This window comes from Heloderma suspectum, chromosome 5 (genome assembly GCF_057233095.1).
Source record: "Heloderma suspectum isolate Gila_16-S chromosome 5, 16-S_ref, whole genome shotgun sequence".
In the NCBI taxonomy this organism is placed as follows: domain Eukaryota; kingdom Metazoa; phylum Chordata; class Lepidosauria; order Squamata; family Helodermatidae; genus Heloderma; species Heloderma suspectum.
The window spans coordinates 6,280,391-6,303,301 of NC_139462.1; positions in this window are offsets into that span (position 1 = coordinate 6,280,391).

The following is a 22,911-nucleotide window of genomic DNA, read 5'->3' on the forward strand; positions in this document are numbered from 1 at the left end:
AGAAAGCAGAGGGACCTTCGGTGAGCCAAGCCAGCCAATCAATTTCTTGGAAAAGAGAGAAAGATGTGAGTGAGTGTGTACCTTTGTCTGTTATTTTTCTGTTTGCTTTGAGGAGCCAGACCAATCCAGCACAGTACAGTTATGTGGACTTGTTTTAATTGGGGTAATAGGGGGAAATAATAAACTGGCTTATACTGCATTTGTAAGTATGGAAAACAACATGGGCTGGCTTATAATGTATTTGCACAATGTTATGTAACAACAATGTATATAATGTATTTGCACAATGTTTTGCATTGCACAGTGTTGCAATACATGTTGCAATACATGCAATACAATGTTGCAATACATGCAATACATTGCAATACATGTTTTGTATTGCACAATGTACAATGTTTGCACAATGTATGGCACAATGTATTGCACAATGTTTGCACAATGTATATAATGTATTTGCACAATGTATATAATGTATTTGCACAATGTTATGTAACAACAAAAACCTGTGCTGGCTGCCGGCCAGCTCTTATATCTTTAATGTTGGCCCCACCTCCTGTGACAGCCTTGGCTTCACCTCTGCTGACCTGCTTTCCGTCCATCGCTCAGATCAGCTGCTAGCTGCCACTGAATCTGAGATCTGAATTTGCGCTTCTGCCACCCACTGAGTCAGGACCAGGTAAGGCCTGACCAGTGATGGGGATCACACACTTGGGACTGGAACTGGGGCAAATTTAACGGTGTATTGATAGAAACCCAAAATTACAGAAACATCAAAGAAATAGCAGCATGGACTTACATCTGTAATAATAAAATAGGATGAGTGTTTGTATTGCTTGAGACCAAAGGCCTACCTACTCCAGCATTCTGTTTCCACATTAGCCAGCCAGATGGGACGCCCACACATAGGACATAAATGCCTTAGCACCCTCCCACTCATTTCTCCCAGGCAGGCTGCCTCTGATACCAGAGGTAATGTATAGCCTAGCACCCCTTGACAGCCTTATCCTCCATGAATTTGTCTAATCCTCTTTGAAAGCCATTCAAGTGTGGCCATAAATGCATCTTGTAGGAGTGGATTCTATAATTTAACTATGCACTGTGTGAAGGAGTACTTCTTTTATCTGTCCAAAATCTCCTACCATTCAGGTTTATGGGATGATCTTTGGTTCTTTTATTATGGGAGGGAGAAAAACCTCTATCCACTTTCTTGACCCCGTACATAATTTTGTATACAATAGAGGTGTACAAAATTATGCATAGTGTAATAAGATCACTACAGTTAAAAAAAAATTAATGTTTTTTCTAAGCTAAACATTCCCAGACACATTAACCTAGGGGAGTTGCTCCAGACTGTTGATCATTTTGGCTGCCCTTTTCCGCATCTTCCCAAATTCTACAATATCCTTTTTGAGGTGCAGTAACTGAAACTGTACCCAGTATTCCATGTGTGGTCACACCCAGCCACCCCCCAAATCGCCAACTTGGTCATTCATCACCAGTTCAGATCCTATCAGCTTATACTTGAAGTTGGGATTTTTTGCCCCAGTATGCTTCACTTACTTATGTTGAGCCACATTTGCCCTTTTGATGCTCATTCTGCCACTTTGGAGATATATTTTTAGAGCTCCTTGCAATCCCTTCTTGTTTTAAGTACCCTAAATAAATTGGTGTCATCATCAAACTGGGCCACTTCACTGCTCATTCCTGATTCCAGACTATTTATGAACATGTTGAAAAACATTGTTCCAAATACAGACCCCTCCATTGGAAGAATTTACCATCTATTCCTACTCCCTGCTTTCTATTCTTGAACCAGCTATGAGTCCATAAGCAGGCCTGTCTTTATTCCATGACTGCTAAGTTTTCTCAGGAGTTGGACTTGATCAAAAGCCTTTTGGACGTCTCAGTAAACAATGTCTACTGAATCACCCCTGTCTCCATGTCTATTGACCCTCTGAAAGAACCCTAAAAGATGTAGCAGGACAAGAAATAACTTTGCGGAAGCCACCTTGATTCTTTTTTGGCATGGCCTGCCCTGGCAGCTCATCTACTGCCAGCCCTTGTTGGCATCCCCTGCTGCCCCTTTTGCTAGGTTGCTCACTCCATCTGCTAGTTTGCTGACCAAGTGTTCTGTTTCTCCTTCTTAATCCGTAGCGCAAATCCCAATGAATTTCTTCACCGAACCTTCTCCTAAATCTCTGTAGGCTAGTGATGGTACCAAAGTTCAGAAATACTGAGCTCAGAATACAAATCATTTGGCTCACACTTCCCAGATGTATTCCAGTGGGAGAAATTTCCCTCCTAAAAAGTTCTTCTGCTTGTAATGTAACATTGAGAAGAGTGTTCCACCCGAGTGGTGTATATTCCTTAGACTAGATGCTCAAAATGACCACTGCTGTATTGGTGTGTGTTCGCTTGATGGCTGAAAGCGACATGCCCTTCTTCTTTTTAACCATAGCCATAGCCATATTTTCTCAATCCAATACTTCTCTCACCTTTTTCCAAATGTATAATCAGTTATAGCTGTTAAACAACTTCTGTGGCTTCTTTCCCTGTATTCCAGTAATTATTCTTTTGTTTCCAATACTGAATAAAAGTGTTATCACTCTAAAGAATCTTTTTTTTGTAAATTGACCCTCCCATTTTGTTTTATGAGATCTTTTGCATTAATACTCTATGCCAACTATTATTTTCCCATCCCCTTTTTGCTATTAGAATCTGAGCTGAGACCAATACGTTTGCATTCATCTGTTCATTCCTCGATGCTACCAATCCATGTAACTTAACAAAAAATAAAACCATTGGATCCAAAGGTTTTATTATACAAAGGTAATGTATATAATGTATACCCTGTATTTTTTCTAAACTAATTACATGAATCCAAAAAAGAAACATCTCATATTTTTGCAGGTCCATATATGACTCCAATTTTGCAAAATCCTGGTGGCACCTCCAGCATAATACATCAGAGAAGTGAAAAATTCCCGCCTGTCTCCAAAGAGCAGAGAATGCAAATGGATCAGCAAAGCATATCATGAGTTTGGCCTTCAGGAAGAACAAACTGGAGAGTGAGTCATGAATAACTAACCAATATAAACTTTCTCTGAAAAGGTGAATTGTTTTTAAAAAAATCCACCAAATTGGGACAATCACCAATCATATATAAAGAATTACAGAAATGCAGATGTCACAATTCACTCCCTCTTCCTGTACCGATCCATCCAGCAGATCTTGCTGGGCAGGACTCATGACCTGCCGGGAACTGACATTGTCACTTGTCTGCATCAGACTCTGCCCACACTTTGTGTATAGTGGAAGGGGCACACTGCAGAGACAAGAATCTCGTCCTGGCAGGCCACAGGTGAGTGTCTGTGCTGCTGATGCACTATTTACCAGCCCTTGGTGCAAAAGGAGCTGCTGACTCATTTCCAACATCTTCTTCCACCATTAGGTTCCATTGTGAATCCAGCTGTGTTTCTCCCAGAAAGGAACTGGGAGGGGCTGTGGCTTAGTGGTGGAACATGTGGTTTGCACACAGAAGGTCCCGAGTTCAATCCCCACCCTCTCTTGCTGAAACGTTTCATCCCAGAAACCCTGGAGAGCCACTGCTGCCAGTCAGTGTCAACACTACTGGGCTAGATGGACCGAGTGCTGACTCAGTATGAAGCATCTACCTGTGTTCCTTTGCAAAGTGTGTACCCGTGAACCATTGGAGAACTCTCAGGTGTGTGTGTGTGTGAGAGTGTGTGTGTGTGTGTGTGTGTGTGTGTGTGTTGGGGGTGGAGGAGTCCTCTGGGAAGAAATGAGCATTGTCTGCAAATGCTTGTAAATGATGGCCCCATTCCAAACCAAAACAGGTGGAGTTCAATCACTTCAAACAGACCTTCCAGGCTGGTATCAGCACCCAGTATCCTCAGGCAGCTCCTGGAGCCTGAGCACCCAGCAGGTGCTGTGAGAGGCATCATGTTGCAGGCGAGGTGTCAAATTCAAATGGCACCTAGACTGGCATTGCTCAGAGCACTGCTGCAGCCACTATCTGGAATCTTCTGGGCACCACACTTCAAGAAGGATGCAGACAAGCTGGAGAGGGTTCAGAGGAGGGCAACAGAGATGATCAGGGGACTGGAAACAAAGCCCTGTGAGGAGAGACTGAAAGAACTGGGCATGTTTAGCCTTGAGAAGAGAAGACTGAGGGGAGATGTGATAGCGCTCTTCAAGTACTTGAAAGGCTGTCACAGTGAGGAAGGCCAGGATCTCTTCTCCATCATCCCAGAGCGCAGGACACGGAATAATGGGCTCAAGTTCCAGGAAGCCAGATTCCGGCTGAACATCAGGAAAACCTTCCTGACTGTTAGAGCAATACCACAATGGAACCCATGACCTAGGGAGGTGGTGGGCTCTCCCACACTGCAGGCATTCAAGACAAGGCTGGACAGCCATCTGCCAGGGATGCTCTGACTTGGATTCCTGCATTGAGCAGGGGGTTGGACTTGATGGTCTTATAGGCCCTTTCCAACCCTAGTATTCTATGACTATTCTATGAACAAGACTGCCTGCCAGGAACCACCGACAGAGAAAGGAGCCCACCAGAAATCACTTCACCCTGGACCCCTCAAACCTGGAGCTTGGCCTGTTGACCTTACCTGCTCCTCCACCATGTAAAGCATGCACACACACGCACACGCACACACACCTTAATTTCTCCAAGGAGAGGGGCCAGGCGGGGCCAGGCCTGTCTGGAAAGTGTGCCAATGACTCTGGGAGCCATTCAACTTACATGTGTGGACAGAAAGTGTGAATGTGGCACTCTACAAATTCTCAGAGACATTTCCCCTTAGTACTGCTTCACATAATCAAGAAGAGAGAGAGATGTTTCCCTCCCCAGTGGCTCCAGCCCACCAGGTGCCCAGAGGTTGGCCGAAAGGCTTTTATGGCCGGAGCCCATCAGGGGAGAGACTATCAAGCTTGCATTTGGAAAACCCTGATCTGGGAGATCACAGTAGTTCTTTTTTTCACGCCTCATAATGTAGACACTGTCAAGATCAGAAAGACAGGCTGGAAGCAGAAAGCAAGGACACAAGCATTGGTGCATGTATTGATTAGTTTCTAAATTCTTCCTTGCTGACATTCAGGTGGCATCGGGCTGTTTCTACACAGAGATCTGGGTCGGTTCATCTTCAGGCATCTACTCATACCATTCTTTGTTAGGCTCCTTCTTACAAATGTACAGTCTTGTACTGTCGCATTTACCATCATGCCAACAGTTTTTATAGCAGTCTGTAAATAAGAAAATGCATTGTTCATCTTTTCCACCATCTGGCTGCTTCTTACTCTCATGCCAATATCTGAAAAAAAAAAGGGGGGGGGGAAGAGGTGCTACACCAATCACTCCATACTAGATGGCTACTTCCTTCAGAACCTTTTAGAATTAAATGCATGTTCATTTTGTTTCTCTCTCTCAGTTGCAACCCCTTCCACATAAACCACTGCATCTATCCTTCCAAAATTCTGCAGTTTTCTTACTTCAGTCCACCTCTGTGCTGTCTGTCATTTTTAGAAGAATTGCCGGAATTGCTATATTCAGCACAGTACTGAAGAAACCTATATGGAATTGTTCTTTCAAGTCTCTTGGGTAGAGGTGAGCACTGACCTCTACTTAAGGTAGGTAGAAACTACCAAGTTTCAACTTGCCACTTTGGAAAATGGCCTAGTTTGGCTTGGATTGATTTGGAGGCCATCCAGTTTGACTTGGGCACTGAACCTGAGTCAAGAGTCAGAAATGCAGACTTTGTCCCTCCCATTGACTATTATGGGAAATGTTTGAATGGCTATAGCATTTTGTCTGTTTTTCATTAGTGAATAAAATTTTCAGGAATAATCCCCTCAAGAGGTGATTATGCCTGCCCTCTTAGCAGCTAAAAGACTGATACTACAATACTGGAATGATAAAAGCTCACCACCTATAATGCAATGGATTGAAGACTTAACAACACTAAGAACATTTGAGAGACTGGTATATAGACATCACTTGCAAATATACTTGGATATCTGGTCTGCTTTTATTGAAGTTTATGTGCAATTTATTCTAATTAGACCATTTATGCCTGTAATTTTGCATAAATGGGGCTATGTACAGCTGCCATTTTATGTAAATGGTGACTTACGTAAAAGGTGAAATCACCATTTTTTACGCAAAATGGCTGCTTGTGGACAAGCAGGGATCCCTGTGCTTGCCCGACTCAGTGCGTGCTGAGTTAGGCAAGCATGGCGTTCTGCAGACTGGCATCTGGGGGATGAGGCAGTGAGGCACAATTACAAACCATTCCAACAAGAAGAAAAGGCGGAAGACAATGGAAGAAGCCAATGTGGCTTCACAAAAAGCTTAGAGATTACCAGAAAACAAAAAAGGATGCATATAGGAAGTGGAAGGAAGGCCAAGCAACAACGGAAGAGTACAGGCAGGTAGCACAGAATTGCAGGGATGGTGTCAGGAAGGCTAAAGCTGAGAACGAGCTGAGGTTAGTTAGGGATGCTAAAAGGAACAAAAAGGCTTTCTTCAGATAGGTGCATACTAAGAGAGAGAGGAAAGAAATGGTGGTTCAATTATTCCATGAGGATGGCAAAATGATAACAGATGACAAAGAAAAGGCAGAAGTGCTCAATTCCTACTTTGGCTCAGTCTTCTCCCCAAAGAGGGTCTATGAGCCCCCTGGCAAAGGCGAAGTACAGGCTGAAGGGGCAAGATTGCAGCTTGAGATCAATAGGTGTATGGTCAAGGAACACGTCATTATGAGTTCACATCTCCAGGGCCAGATGAACTGCATCCTAGAGTAAGAAAGGAACTGGCAGAAGAACTCTCAGAATCACTGTCTATTATCTTTGAGAAATCATGGAGGACGGGTGAAGTGCCAGATGATTGGAGGAGGGCTAATGTGGTCCCTATCTTCAAAAAGGGCAAAAAGGAGGAACCTGGGAACTACAGACCAGCCAGCCTGACATCAGTCTCTGAGAAAATTCTCCAGAGTATAAAGCAATCCATCTGTAAGCACTTTGAAAACAATGCAGTGCTTACTCGAAGCCAACATGGATTTGTCAAGAACAAATCCTGCCAGATGAAACTGATCTCATTTTTTGATGAGGTAACCTCCCTTGTTGAGGGAGTTCCCTTTGTTGAGGGGGAGCTGGAGGTGGTGATGGCCAACAGGAAGCTCTGGTGGGGGCTGGTCCATGAAGTCACGAAGAGTCGGAAGCGACTGACTGAATAAACAACAAAACCTCCCTTGTGGACTGTGGGAATGCTGTAGACATCATATACCTCAACTTGGGCAAAGCTTTCAACAAAGTGCCCCATGATATCCTGTTGAGCAAACTAGCTCAAAGTGGGATAGATGAAACAACTATCAGGTGGATCCACAGTTGGCTACAGAATCGGACTCAAAGAGTGTTTATCAATGGTATCTTCTCAAAATGGGGAGAGGTAACAAGTGGGGTACCTTGAAAAGAGAAGACTGAGGGGAGATATGATAGTGCTGTTCAAGTTCTTGAAAAGCTGTCACACAGAGGAAGGCCAGGTTCTCTTCTCGATCATCCCAGAGTGCAGGGCATTGAATATTGGGCTCAAGCTACAGGAAGCCAGATTCTGGCTGAACATCAGGAAAAGCTTCCTGACTGTTAGAGCAATATGACACTTCAACCAATTACCAAGGGAGGTAGTGGGCTCTCCCACACTGGAGACATTCAAGATGAAGCTGGACAGCTACCTGTCAGGGATGCTTTGACTCGGATTCCTGCAGTGATCAGGGGGTTGGACTCTATGGTCTTATAGGACCCATCCAACCCTACTATTTCATAATTCTATGAGTTCAGTGCCATATAACATAAGAGGAAGAACTGTAGCCAAAAGACTTCAAGGACTGGGGTAACTAATTGCCCACCCAAAGTGATATGCTTTCAAACATGCTTTCAAACATGCTTTGATCTTTCCTTTACAGACCAAATGTGAAGATGGCAACATTAGCATTCTATTATAAAAATTTAGAAGCCAGACTTGTATTCTACCCAAACAGAAGGTCAACCCACTTCTGCACAGACATAAGCAGCAGGGGAGCCAACTGATAAAGCCAGAACTTTAATTAAAAAGGAATTTTGGACCTTCCCCAGCTCCTGAACTAATGTTTGGTTACATTCCCAAAGTTCTGCACCATAAAGCATAGGAGAAAGAACTGTAGCCAAAAGACTTCAAGGACTGGGGTAACTAATTGCCCACCCTTTGTGTAAAAGAACTTCAAGATGGCTCCTACAACACATCTTACTTTAATAAGAATAGCATCCCACTGGGCTTTCCAATGGGAATGAGCTGGATTGGAAGAAGTACAATCAAGGCCCCCCTCTGAGTCTACGAAAAATACGGCCATTGTCCCTAAGCTGCTCTAGATTTTGTAAAGTGCCCACTGCTGTATTAACATAAATCCAGAATTAGGAGATCCAAGTCTATTCGATGCAGCATATTGCAGAGCAGTCTGATTACTAGTAGTTGGCAAATTCAGAAGTTTCCTAACCCAGTCCATCCCAGTTGAGTGGGAGCTTGTAGGGGGATTAAGCTGTGTGGGTAGGGATGTGCGAAAGTCACTTACCTTTTTACAAAATTGATTCGAGGTGGGGGGGAGGTGCTCCGTCCCTCCCCCCGAAATTCTGGCCGGGGGGGAGGCGCTCCGTCCCTCCTCCCTGAAATTCTGGCCAGGAGGGGAGGCGCTCCGTCCCTCCCCCCCGAAATTCTGGCCGGGGGGGAGGCGCTCTGTCCCTCCCCCCCCCAAATTCTGGCCGGCCGGGTCCGCAAATGGCGGCGGCCGTAGCCGCCGCCATTTGCGTCCCTGCAGTCAGCTGTGATAGGCTACATAAATGTTTACGTAGCCTATCACAGCTGATTTAAAAGAAGGGAAAAAAACGCGTGTACGCAAATGGTGGCACGCATGGGCGCCACCATTTGCGTTCCTTATTTTGACACGTCTTAGTCTACGTAAACATTTACGTAGACTAAGACGGCAAAAATAAGGGGAACGCAAATAGCGTAGCATCTATGCTATTTGTGTTCCCCTTATTTTCGCCGTCCTAGTCTACATAAATGTTTACGTAGACTAAGACGTGTCAAAATAAGGAACGCAAATGGCGGCGCCCATGGGTGCCGCCATTTGCGTATGCGCATTTTTTTTCTTTTAAATCAGCCATGATAGGCTACATAAACATTTACGTAGCCTATCACAGTATTTTTTAAAAATGTAGCCATGATAGGCTACGTAAATCTTTATGTAGCCTATCACATTTTTTTGTTTTTTTAATGGAAATGGCGGCAGCGGCAGCCGGTCAGAAGACTGACCGCCGCCGCTGAACCGCCGCCGAACCGCCGCCGAACCACTGCCGGAGCCGCCTCCACCAGGAAGATTCACCCAAGGTAATTCCCGTCCCGGGGGAGCGGGGGGGCAGAAAGTTTCGCCACCGATTTCGGGGGGCCGAATGTGCTGGCATTCGGCCTCCCCGAGATTCGTGGCGAAATTCTCTGACATCCCTATGTGTGGGCAGGAAGTTTCAATCTACTTCCTGTCTCCTAGCTGAGCAGAGCAGAGGAAGCTGCTCCAGCTGGTCTAGGGGCTATACAAGGAACCAAGCTCCCAGTGAGCAAGCAATCAGAGCAAACAAACAGGGAGAGCAAACAGGAGTTGGCCAGGGGAGTTTGGCAGGGAAGGTCAAATGTTAGAGGCCCCTAACATTTTTTTTTTCATTTTTTAAAAAAATCTTTTTCTTGTAACACACACTTCCATACCAGCGGGACTGTGTTTTTAACCTCCAATGAATAGAGGACAAAGCACAGGCTATTCCAGTACAATCAGAAAGCTAGAAACATAAAGGGAGTAGGGACAATGGAAGGAAAAGACTCTCCAGTGGTGGTGACCTGCAAGGTGTGCAATATTCACTTTCTTGTCTGAGATCAATGTGGCCTACACGTGCAACAAGTGCAAGCTGATCACGCTGTTGGAAGAAAAAGTAAGAAGACTGGAGCGGCGAGTGTCGACCCTCCAGGGAATAAGAGAACATGAAGAGTTCTTGGATAGAACAGTGGAACTATAGCAGCAAAGTGAAGAACAGAAGCTAGAAGAGCAATAGCAAGCTGAGGCAGAAGAGAAAAATGCTGAGGTGAGGAAAAATGAAGTAGAGGATACTCCTTAGAAAAGGGTGACAGTTAGGAGCAGAAGAACTAGAAGCCGCTCTACGCCAGTCACCAGTGGAAGCAGTGGAGCTATGTAACCGTTTCCAAGTCCTTGAGGGTGAGACTGGAGGACAGCCTGCAGAGGAAGAATCACAGGGGACCCCACAGGAGAACGAGCAAGAGGCTGAAGGTCAGTCAAGAAGAGGCGATGAAACCAAGGCCTACAAGAAGAGAAGAGTAGTAGTAGTGGGAGACTACTTGCTGCATGGGATCAAAACCCAAGTATTTTTATTTTTTATTTATTTATTATTAAATTTATTAATCGCCCATCTGGCTGGTCACCCAGCCACGCTGGGCGATGTACAACATACAATAAAACAGTTTAAAACAATAAAATTCTACAATAAAAACATTTCCCAAAAAACCCTAACCCACCCCAAATGCCTGCCTGAACAACCACGTTTTTAATGCATGACAGAAGCTCATTAAAGAGGGGGCATGACGGAGTTCCCTAGGGAGGGAGTTCCACAGAGTGGGGGCCACCACAGAAAAGGCCCTCTCCCTCGTCCCCACCAGTCTAGCTGTCCTGGATGATGGGACAGACAGAAGGCCATCCGAGGCTGATCTTGTTAAGCGGCCTGTCTGGTGCTGCTGGAGGCGCTCCTTAAGATAGGCTGGGCCGGAACCATATAGGGTTTTAAAGGTCAAAACCAACACCTTGAATTTGGCCCGGAAAACAACTGGTAACCAGTGCAACTCCTTTAGCACTGGAGTGATGTGATCTCGCCGGCGGCTGCCTTTAATCAGGACAGCCACCGCGTTCTGTACCAGCTGCAGTTTCCGAACCGTCTTCAAGGGTAACCCCACGTAGAGCGCATTACAGTAGTCTAAACGAGAGGAGACCAGGGCATGTACTACCGATGGGAGCAGATGGTCGGGAAGGAAGGGGCGCAGCCGCCGTATCAGATGGAGTTGATACAGCGCTGTCTGGCTCACAGCTGACACCTGAGCCTCCATGGACAGCTGGGAGTCCAAAATGACCCCCAGGCTGCGGACCTGGGCTTTCAAGGGTAGCCGTACCCCATTCAACACCAGGTCAACATCCCCCAGCCTCCTCTTGTCTCCCACCAAAAGTACCTCGGTCTTGTCAGGGTTCAGCTTCAGCTTATTCCTCCCCATCCAGCCACTCACCGTCTCCAGACATTTGGACAGGGATTCTACGGCCAACCTTAGTGAAGATTTGAATGAGAGGTAGAGCTGCGTGTCATCCGCATATTGATGACACTGCACCCCAAACCTCCTGATGATAGCCCCCAGCGGCTTCACATTGATGTTAAATAGCATCGGGGAGAGGATGGAACCCTGTGGCACCCCACAAGTAAGTGGCCATGGGTCCGAAACCTCCTCTCCCAGTGCTACCCTCTGGTACCTGCCGGAGAGGAAGGACCGGAACCACTGCAATACGGTGTCCCCAATGCCTAACCCCTCCAGGCGGTCCAGGAGGATACCGTGGTCAACGGTATCAAAAGCCGCTGAGAGGTCGAGGAGAACAAGGAAGGAGCATTCACCCCTATCCAGAGCCCTCCTCATATCATCTACCAAGGCGACCAAGGCCATTTCTGTCCCATGCCCAGGCCTGAAGCCCGACTGAAATGGGTCTAGATAATCAGTTTCTTCCAAGTGTGCCTTCAACTGCACCGCCACCACCCGCTCAATCACCTTGCCCAAAAATGGCAGATTTGAGACTGGGCGAAAGTTGTTCAGAACTTGGGGATCCAAGGAGGGCTTCTTTAAGAGCGGTCTTATCACTGCCTCCTTGAGGGCTGATGGCATCACTCCCTCCTCAAGGGAGGCGTTCACCACTGCCCTGATCCCCTCGCCCAGTCTCTCTCTGCAGCCCATAATGAGCCAAGATGGGCAAGGATCAAGTAAGCAGGTGGTCGGCCGTACAGATGAAAGCACCATGTCCACTTCATCAGGAGGAAGAAGCTGGAACCGATCCCACAAAACCGGTTTGCCACAGGCCGCCTCTTGCTCACTAACTGTCAATGGTATCAATGGGATCTTCTCAAACTGGGAACTTATTAATTTATTACGTAAGAACATAAGAAAACCCCTGCTGGATCAGACAAAGTGTCCATCTAGCCCAGCATTCTGTTCACACAGTGGCCAACCAGCTGCCCACAGGAACTCACAAGCAGGATATGAGTGCAACAGTACCCTCCCACCCATGTTCCCCAGCAACTGGTGTACATAGGTATACTGCATCTGATACTTGAGGTAACACATAGCCATCAAGACAAGGGGCCATTGATAGCCTTCTCCTCCCCTTACCCACAATTTATAAAAATATACTTACATGGCAAAAAAAGAACATACAAAGGTTTGAAAGGAAAAAAATATGGTCAAAAGCTATGGAATGAATAACATATTTAAACTGAAATAAAATAAATAATACAAGGTGCGTGTTAACCCACATTATATTGAATATATTTCTATCCCCACCCCACCCCAAAAAATCTCAACACACACACACAGAGAAAGGTTAGTGGGAACTGCAGGTTTTTATTTGGTTTCAGCATTTCCTCAAATGTTACATCTCTCGGTGTGATGAAAGGATGCAATGTCCATAACTTGCCCTCACCCTCTTTCTCTTTTCCTCCTTATTAATTCAGTTAAAAAGGGGGGAAATCAAACATACGCTGCAGGCCTCCTCATTTCTAAAGAGATGGCATACAAGTTGCTTAGTCCTTCTAGTGCTGTTGGACAGATCTATGGATAGGCAGATAGTAAAGCTGACACCACAGAGAGAGGAAGAGAGAGAGACTGACTGACTGACTGACTGACTGACTGACTGAGTTCAGACAACATGGTAACCCACAATGGTTGTTTTCAGGGTAAATCATGGTGGGTTAGCATGTAATTTGTGAGCTGTTTTTCCCAACGAAGGTGGGTTATTTGCCAAAAATAAGCCACCCTGGCAACCCACAGTCTGCAGTAAGAGTCATTTTAACTACAATGGGTTACCATGTCACCTGTTGCACCAGCGTGGGTTATGGAGATCACCTACAGAGTAGCTCAGCATGGGTGGCCCAAAAGGTTGCTTTCTCTCGAGCAGTTCCCAAGCAGTTTCAACTGCAGTTCAAGCCTCACTTTTCAGTGGGATAACAAAGTTGCACAATTATCCAGTAGTGCATTGGGTGCCTCCCCGTGAGGGGAACCTGTGTATGGGATTTCGTCCCATTCCTGCAAATTTTCACCAAGTTAGAGACACCTCCCCCTTTTTGGTGCAAAGTTCCCATGGATCTCTCTTGGGCCCTAATCTATACTTTGTCATGGTGGGTTTGCCACAGTGGGGAAAACAACCAATTCTCCAAGGCATCAGCCTATTATTTCCAGGACACTCTGTGAGTGCAGACATAGCTTGGATCCCCAGGCATGGATACCAGGAGAAGGGTAGCTGCAAAATCTCACCATCCCTCTTCTCAGAGGAGCTTTTCACTCAATCAGTGCTTCTCAGTCAACCAGCACAGCAAACTTCTCCCAGTGCATCTGGGGCAGCTTCCCCGGAGGAGGAGGAGGAGGAGGGACGCATGAGAGCTGGGGCTCACCACTGGAGCAAACAAGAAGTGGGCACACTCGTTGAACTATGGGGCAGCCCATGGCATGGGCAATACTGAACGCCATCAGGCCCAACAATCTGTTCCCATGGTTCTGCAATGAGATGCACCTGCACACCCCATAGGCCTCAGCAGTGCAAAGAGAAGCTTCACGGGCTGGAAAATAAATTTCAGGAGATCGTCACAGACAATAAGCGGAGCGGGGTGGAGCCATGGACGATGCTTTTCTATGACCAGCTCGTTTGTCTACTTGTAGACCACCATGCAGTGACCCAGGATATACTGTGGGAAGAATATTCCCGCATAGCCACTCCCATGAGTCTGGCACTGGCCCCTGAAGAGCTGGCCCTTTCCCACCCATGAATCATCCTCCCCTAGTCCAGGCCCCTCCTGATGAGTGAAACCTTACAGCCAGGGAGTCATTCTAGCATGCTGAAGCCAAAACCCCAAAGCTCGCCTGCCATGACTGTGGCTTGTCCCTCCAGCCTGTCCCTGCTGCCCCAACATCTCACTTCTGGCATGAGCTTGCCAGTGACCTACTCGTCCTGCACCAGCAGCTCAGCATCTTTTACTTATACTTGCTCTGGCTCACAGCCAGCCCCGTTGCAAACTGTGAGGCTGGGCACAGCTGTTTGTGAGACCATATGGAGTGCTTTCCTGACCGAGATGCACGCAGAGCTGGAGGGCAGCAGACCTGAAATACTGCCCCTGTGCTCCGTCGCACAGAGGCAGCTGAGTGAGGAAGTGGAGCAGCTACAGGCACAACAGAGCATTCTTGACTTAGACCAGTGCATCATGCACTTGCTGGCAGAGACTGGCCAACCCAGGCAGGAGTTGGGGGGGGGGGCTAGAGCGCCCACTCTTTCCTGAGCTGTCTCAGGTGAGGCTTGGCAAGCAGTGTCCCCTTCCCACACGCTGCTGTGCATCTTCACAGAGCCGAACAATGACACCTTTCTTGGCCTCACAAGCTGCAAAGAGGCCATATGTGCATATGGGGGGGGGGAACAGAGGAGGTGGAGGGGCAGAAGAAGAAGACGAAGGTGCTGCTGCACTGACAGAGGTCCAACTTGCGGAGGAGACGCCTCCACCCAGAGAAACAGGTGAGGAGTGCCCTGGCGAAGTGGCTGAGGAGCCACATCTGACCAACGTGCGGCGGGCAGCTCAACTGTGCAACAAGTGCAAAATGGGCAGGCTGGTGAGCAGCCCAGAAATGTCAGCTGAGCACACAGATACCCTGTCCAAGGAGAGGGCAGAGGAGGAGGAGAGAAGACAGGCCAGTGAGTGCCTGCTGACTAGTCTACGCATGTGATGGGCAACAGCATCCAGACGTGTGCACAGACAATCCACATGTCTGGGGAGTCTGTGCCTATGGGAATCTGGGGAGCCTGACCGTGTCTGGGAGCATGTCATGCGCAAACGTGCAGCCGTAGTGGAACACCAAATGGATATGTTGCAATCCCTGACTGTAGCGTTTCAAGGGGCAATGCACACTCACCACAGCCAACCTCCCTACATGTAGGGATGTACGAAAATCACTTACCGTTTCGCGGAATCTTTCGCGAAGGGGGGGAGGCGCTCTGTGCCTCCCCCCAGGAATCCTCAATGGCCGGCTCTGCTCCGTGGGGATTCCGCAGAGCTGCCGGCTGGCTCCGCCAGCAGCCGGACATCCGGCCACTGGCTAGCAGGGACGCAAATGGCAGCTGCTGTAGCTGCCGCCATTTGCATCCCTGTATTCAGCCGTGATAGGCTATGTAAAGACTTACGTAGCGTATCACGTCTGGGTTTAAAAAAAAAAAAAAAACGCGTATGCAAATGGCGGCGGCTACGGCTGCCGCCATTTGCGTTCCTTATTTTTGGCCATCTTAGTCTACGTAAATATTTATGTAGACTAAGATGGCGAAAATAAGGGGGAATGCAAATAGCGTAGCGGGCGCTATTTGCGTTCCCTTTTCTTTTCACCATCTTAGTCTATGTAAATATTTACGTAGACGGTGAAAATAAGGGGGAATGGCTGTAGCCGCTGCCATTTGCGTACGAGTTTTGTTTGTTTTTTAAACCTAGATGTGATAGGCTACATAAGTCTTTATGTAGCCTATCACATCTATGTAAAAAAAAAAACCACAAAAGCGACCAGACTGCAAATGGCGGCGGTGGCAGCCAGTTGGAAGACCAGCCGCCACCGCCGAAGCCGCCGCTGGAGCCGCCACCGTCCAGAACATCCGCCCCAGGTAAGTCTCGTCCTGGGGGGGATCCGCGGGGGGCAGGGGGGCAGGCCGTTCCGCCATGGATTTCGGGGGGCCGAATGCACTGGCATTCGGCCTCACTGAGATCCGTGGCGGAATTCTCTAACATCCCTACCTACATGATATATCCTTATCTGCCGCTGCAGGACTACCTTCCCATGGTTCCCAGGGAGGCACCCCCCCACTCAACTCTACCCTGGCACCCCACTTGGCAATCCCGTGGGCCACACCCTGGTGTTCCTGTAGAGGGGATACAAGAAGCAGAAGAAGAACAAGCAGACCCATGCCAGCTTATTCCATGAGAGAGCAGCCAGCCCCACACTCCACATCACAGAGGGCGCTGGAGGAGGCGGGGGACTGGGCAGGAGATGGAGGCAGGGTACTCCAAGTCCCCATGCCATCCGGCAGAAAGCCGTGCTCCCACTCCCCCTGAAAATGGCTCCCCTCGCTCCCTATCTCTTGCTTAATTTGTAGACCCAAAGTTTCCTTTTGCAGCTGCACTTCCAAGGCTGCACATGGGCACCAGGAAAGCAAAACTGTTGTTTTTGTGGGGACCAAAGTTGACATGGAGAACACGTGTCGCTCTTTCACTTCACTCCCTAGTGGTATGGACACACCTCAGAGCATGAGGCCAGTTGCAGGGCTGCAGCCAATGGTCATCGTGCAACAATGCCAAATCAGGCACCCGCACCGCCAAGGCGCGTTTGGAGAAGTTCTCAAGGGGAGGGGGACATGCGTGGCTTGGCAGTTCAGCTGCAGGTTATTCCTCTCCCTTTGTCCGCTCTATGTGTCTCCCGCTCTTTCCCTCCCCTCCCCTCCCCTCCCCTCCTTCAGTGCTCTTTTGTAACTCCAACTAGCCTGACTACTTGAGTGTAGATACCCAGTTCTTCGCCGGTACCTCCACCAAGGCAAGAGAAGGTCATGGGCTACGAAGGGTGACCTTCTTGCAGCTGTGCGGCACCTGCACTGCTTGGAGCACAGAGTTTTCAGGAGCAGCCATCCCTCTCCCCTCCGCACCCCCCAACTAAGTTGGCAAGCGAACTGTCTTGGCTGCCATGCTCTCGCATGACCTCATCCCCCAGAGCAGCGGTGCCAGTAGTGTCCCTACTTTCTCACTTCAGCTTCCCCCGCTCCCCCCTTCCCTGGCCAGCTACCCTCCCCCAGCGAGCTCGGCACCAGAGAGGGTAGTGCCAGGAGCGGCTAGCATATCCCGTGCCTCTGCCTTCCCCTCACCCACATTTGCCCACTTGTCTGTGCCTTCTGCTGTCCCCACCCCTCCTGCCTATGGAACAGCTTCTCCACCACCACCACCCACAGGAAGAAATGGCCACCGAAGCACTTCTCTTGGCAGTGCCGGAGGTCACGATGCAAGCTCTTATATACTTCAGGGGCAGGGGAGGCTGCTACACAGGTGTACTTAAGGAGCCGATCCCAGGCTGTTGACGGAAGGAATCATGGGATGCAGCAGCTGATGACAGTGGCTTCTGCAGAAGAAGAGCACACTGCCAGAGCAGCAGTGGCCACTGCTGAAGAGCTGTGTGAACACGGGTTTGTCATGTGCCGCTGGGCCCTTCCTCACACAGTAGCATCCTAGATGAAGATGCTGGATGTGAAGGACTGGGACAATGCAAGGTTCAGGGGCAGTTTGCACATGTCCCACACAACATTTGGACCCACAGCCCCGGAGATCATCCCAATAATCCGGTGCAGCATCACCGCGCACTGTGCAATTGGGGTGAAAAAATGGCTAGCCCTCATACCATACAAGCCAGCTTTCAACGTGGGCTACTTGCCCCGGAGCACCATCTTCAGGGTTGGCAGGTCAAGCGCTTGCAAAATCTTCAGGGAGACTGTGCGCATGTTGAACAAGGCATCATCGAGATCAGTGACGAATGGAAGAACATGAGGTGTTTCCGCGCACTGGGGTTCCCTCGGGCCATGGGCTCCTTGTGTGTGCACTTCCTAGCCCCACCTGCAAGGAGCGACAAGTACTACAGGTGCTTGTGGATGCCCAGGCCAGGGGAGACTTGTGGATGTCCACGCGGGCAGGTCAGGGAGAAGCCATGACATGGCCATCTTCTGGAACTCCCCTCTTGCAGATAAGCTCGCAATGGGGAGATTCTTCAGCAGCTCCTCCTCAGCGGTTTGTGGCCTGCCCGTGCACCTCCTCGTCCTTGCCAACCAGGCTTTTGCACTTCAACCCTGGCTGACGGGCCCTACCATGCCGCGAGGACTCCCAAGGAGAAGAACTTCAAATACTACCACAGCTGCATGCATATGTCCATGGAGCATGCATTTGGACACCTAAAGGTGCAGTGGCGATCTCTTTACATACTTCCTGAGGTACAGAATGACACCGTGCCAGACATCATTGTTGCCTGCTGCGTTCTGCACATCTGAGACCCGAGGGCGGAAGCGCTCCTGCAAGACAATCCCAACCTCCCATGACTAGGGCCAGAAACAGATGTGGTGGCCATCGATGGAATGCATCCCCATTGATGCCCCTGCATCCAGCTGCTGAAAGGGCAACTTGTATGGAGGCAAGACTGGTATGAGTTGCCATTGCTGATTGGATCTGGAACCACATCTCCCATGAGTAAAGGGACTTCAACCATGTATTCCGCCTTCTAAGCATCCCACCTTTCCAGCCAGGCCAGCCCAACTGAGAAGATGCTTCTCTGCCTCCCCACACCACCAACTTTCACAGCCACCATTACCACCAAGCAGCCCACCCAAGGCCAATCCTCCAGCCCAGAAGTGATTCCAAGTAGTGCCTTAGTACAGTTAAAGCAGTATTAAGCAAGGCCAGTTCTAAGCAAGTCAAGTAAGCCAAAAAAGCTGTTTTGTATGCCAATAAACACTTACTTTTTATTCTGTGCTGTTGGTTTACCACTTGTGAGGGGGAGGCTTGGATATTTGGGCAGTGGGATAGGAATAAGGATTGGGGAAGAGTGGAATGGGGGAATGGGGAATGGAAAGGGGAGTGAGAGCAGGAAGGGAAGGAAGGAAAGGAAAGGGGAGCAAACAGATTGTTTCAGGTCACTTCTCCAAAATAAATCAAGGTCATGCAATTATCCAGAGATGAGGCAAAGCCTCGGAAAGCTGGCTCAGGAAGTGGGATGGCAGTGGGAGGAAGGGCTAGGAACAGTAAGAGATGCATGACAGTTGGAGCAACGCGGGTAAGGTGGGGCAGTGGGGAGTGCAGGGAAGCAGTAAAGGATCAACCACAGGATTGAGAATGAAGGGGAGCTGGCGCAGACCGAAGGCAGGAGAATTGGAGACCGGTTGGTGATGTAGCGACAGCGTGCGGGATAGTGGGAGATGATTTCCAGTGCAAAGGAAGCTGGGATACTTGCCTGCCTGGGTGGGAGGACTACAGAGGGAAGGGGGCAAGGGGGGGAAAAAACCTACACTTGTCCGATCATCTGTCAGAGCACAGTAGGCTATTTTAAAAATAAGCTACTGTGCAAAGCTTATAAACCAGCATGGCTTAATGTGACATGTGAATTCACCCACTGACTGACTGACATACTTCCTTCCTTGGGCTGGTTTCAAGGACTGAGGAGCAAGAAAAGGTGGGTTGTGACCATTCAGGGGAAGGAGAAGGGGAGGGGGAAAGGACATTTGGTCTTGTGGAGTTGATTTCTTGCCTCTTGGCTTAGATGCTCTTCATGGTGGCTTACTTGGTAACAGTGAAACAGCTATGAAACTTTGTCAAATACTAAGGGTGAATTCCTATGCATGTTTAGACAGAAAAAAAGTCCTAAAACTCCCAGCATGCCCCAGCCAGCCATGCTGGAAGTTGTAGGACTTTTTTCTGTCTAAACATGCATCGGAGTGTGTCCTTCATATCAGTGCACAAAACAGTCAACCATTTTGGATTTGACAGGACAGTAAGAATACTGCTAACCAATACAAAACACCATTTTTAGTTCAACACAAAAGACTAGGTTTTCTGGAAAGTAAATCCTGTGCTGGATTCTAAATTCAGTGCATAAAAAGAATATGAATATGTCTAAAAAAGAAAAAGGAATTTCTGAGAAACTTTCTACAATGCAGGTTATGTTATAAAGACATTTCAAGAACTTACGTGGATCCAACTGGCACGCCACTAAGCCATTCCAATCCATTAAGTTTTTGACTATTCTTAATGAGTCCAATCCAGTATTCCTTTTTAACCTTTCCAACCTTCCTGTCTAAATAGCCCTTTAAAAGAAAAACCAGAAAATCTTTATTGAGAATGAGGGTCTCCATTCTCCTCTCAAAGCTTTCAGGACAATGACCCTTCCCAGCAGTGGCACAGTGGTAAGCCCTGAAGTGCAGGGGCTCACCACGACAATATATGCACACACACGAACGTGCACACGCCCACGAGCGGCAGTACATAGCACAAGACCCAATGTGTTGTTGTTGTTGTGATGATGATGATGATGGTGATGCCACCCATCTGGCTGGCTACCTGGCCACTTAGGCAGCATACAATACTAATGACATGATGAAATACATAATTTACATAATTAACTGAACAAAACAACATAGCAACACAACACTGCTCTAAAAAACCCTAACCCACCCCAAATGCTTGCCTGAACAGCCAGGTTTTTAAAGCCCGGCGGAAGCTCATCAAAGAGGGGGCATGGCGGAGGTCCCTAGGGAGGGAATTCCACAGAGTGGGGGCCACCACAGAAAAGGCCCTCTCCCTCGTCCTCACCAGCCTAGCTGTCCTGAAGGCCTTCTGAGGCTGATCTCGTTGAGTGGTGTCCCTGGTGTTGTTGGAGACACTCCTTAAGATAGGCTGGGCTGGAACCATATAGGGTTTTAAAGGTCAATTCCAACACCTTGAATTGGGCCCTGAAAACAACAGGTAGCCAGTGCAACTCCTTCAACACTGGAGTGATGTGCTCTCGCTGGTGACGGCCTTTTATCAGGCAGGCTGCTGCATTCTGCAACAGGTGCAACTCCCAAACCATCTGCAAGGGTAACCCCACATAGAGTACATTACAGTAGTCTAGGTGAGAGGAGACCAGGGAATGAACTACTGATGGGAGCAGACAGTTAGGGAGATAGGGGCGCAGCCGCCGTATCAGATGGAGTTGGTACAGTACTGCCCAGCTCACGGCTGACACCTAAGCGTCCATGGACAGTTGGGAGTCTAAAATGACCCCCAGGCTGTGGACCTGGTCCTTCAGGGGTAGCTGCACCCCATTAAACACCAGGTCAACCTCCCCCAACCTCCCCTTGTCTCCCACAAAAAGTACTTCGGTTTTGTCAGGGTTCAGTTTCAGCTTAGTCCTTTCCAACTTAGCTTAGCCACTCACCAACTCCAGACACTTGGACAAGGTTTCTACAGCCAACCCTTGGCGAGGATTTAAATGAGAGGTAGTGTGTTATCTGCATATTGGTGTCACTGCACCCCAAACCTCCAGATGATAGCTCCCAGTGGCTTCATATAGATGTTAAATAACATCAGGGAGATAATAGAACCTTGTGGCACCCTGCAAGTGAGCAGCCAAGGGTCTGAAGTCTCCTCCCCCAGAGCCACCCTCTGGTACCTGCCAGAGAGGAAGGAATGGAACCACCGTAATACAGTGTCCCCTATGCTCAACTCTTCCAAACAATCCAGGAGGATACTGTGGTCAATAGTATCAAAAGCCACTGAGAGATCGAGGCGAACAAGGAAGGAGCATTCGCCCCTATCCAGAGCCCTCACCATATCATCCACCAAGGAGACCAAGGCCGTTTCTGTCCCGTGCCCAGGCCTGAAGCCTGACTGAAATGGATCCAGATAATCAGCTTCTTCCAAGTGTGCCTGCAACTGCAAAGCCACCACCCACTCAATCACCTTGCTCAAAAACAGCAGATTCGAGACCAGGTGAAAGTTCTTCAAGTCTTGGTGATCCAAGGAGGGCTTCTTTAACAGTGGTCTTATCACCGTCTCCTCGAGGGAGACATTCACCACTGTCTTGATCCCCTCCCTGAGTCTCTCCCTGCAGCTCATAATGAGCCAAGATGGGCAAGGATCGAGTAAGCAGGTGGTTGGCCTTAAAGATGAAAGGACCTTGTCCACTTCCTCAGAAGGAAGAAGCTGGAACCGATCCCACACAGCCAGTCTGTCACTGGCTGCCCCTCGTTCACTAACTGTATCCACAGTGCACAGAATAGCACTTCTGATCTGGTTGATTTTATCTGCAAAGTGCTTTGCAAACTCATCACAGGAGGCTTTAGAATGCTCCATTGGTTCCGGAACAACTAGACCGACCAGGTTCCGGACCACTTAGAACAGCCTCCTGGGACAGCACTCTGCAGACATGATAGAGGCAGCATAAAAATTATTTTTTGCTGCTCTTATTGGCATGTGGTAGTCTGAAGCTACAGCTCTAACCCGTGTCCAATCATCTTCGGAGCGAGATTTCCGCCACTGGCACTCTGGCCGTCTCACCTCCTGCTTCAGGGCTCGCAACCATGGGGTGAACCATGGTGCAGTATGAGCTCTGTTTAGGGGGAGAGGGCATTTTGGAGCCACATGATTTAATGCCCTGGTGATTGCAGCATTCCAGCCATCCACCAGGGTCTCAACCAAGGACCCGTTTGCATGCTCCAAAGAATCCTCAAGCGCAGTCAGGAATCCATTTGCATCCATAAGATGCCTGGGGCGGACCATTTTAATGGGTTCTCCACCCCTGTGGAGGGGTTGTGGAACCAAGAAGTCCAACCCTACCAGGTAGTGATCTGACCATGACAAGGGGGGGGTGGATATACCCTCAATTTCCAGATCACTCCCCACCTCTCTGGAAACAAACACAAGGTCTAACGCATGGCTGGCTACATGGGTGGGCCCAGTTGGAAT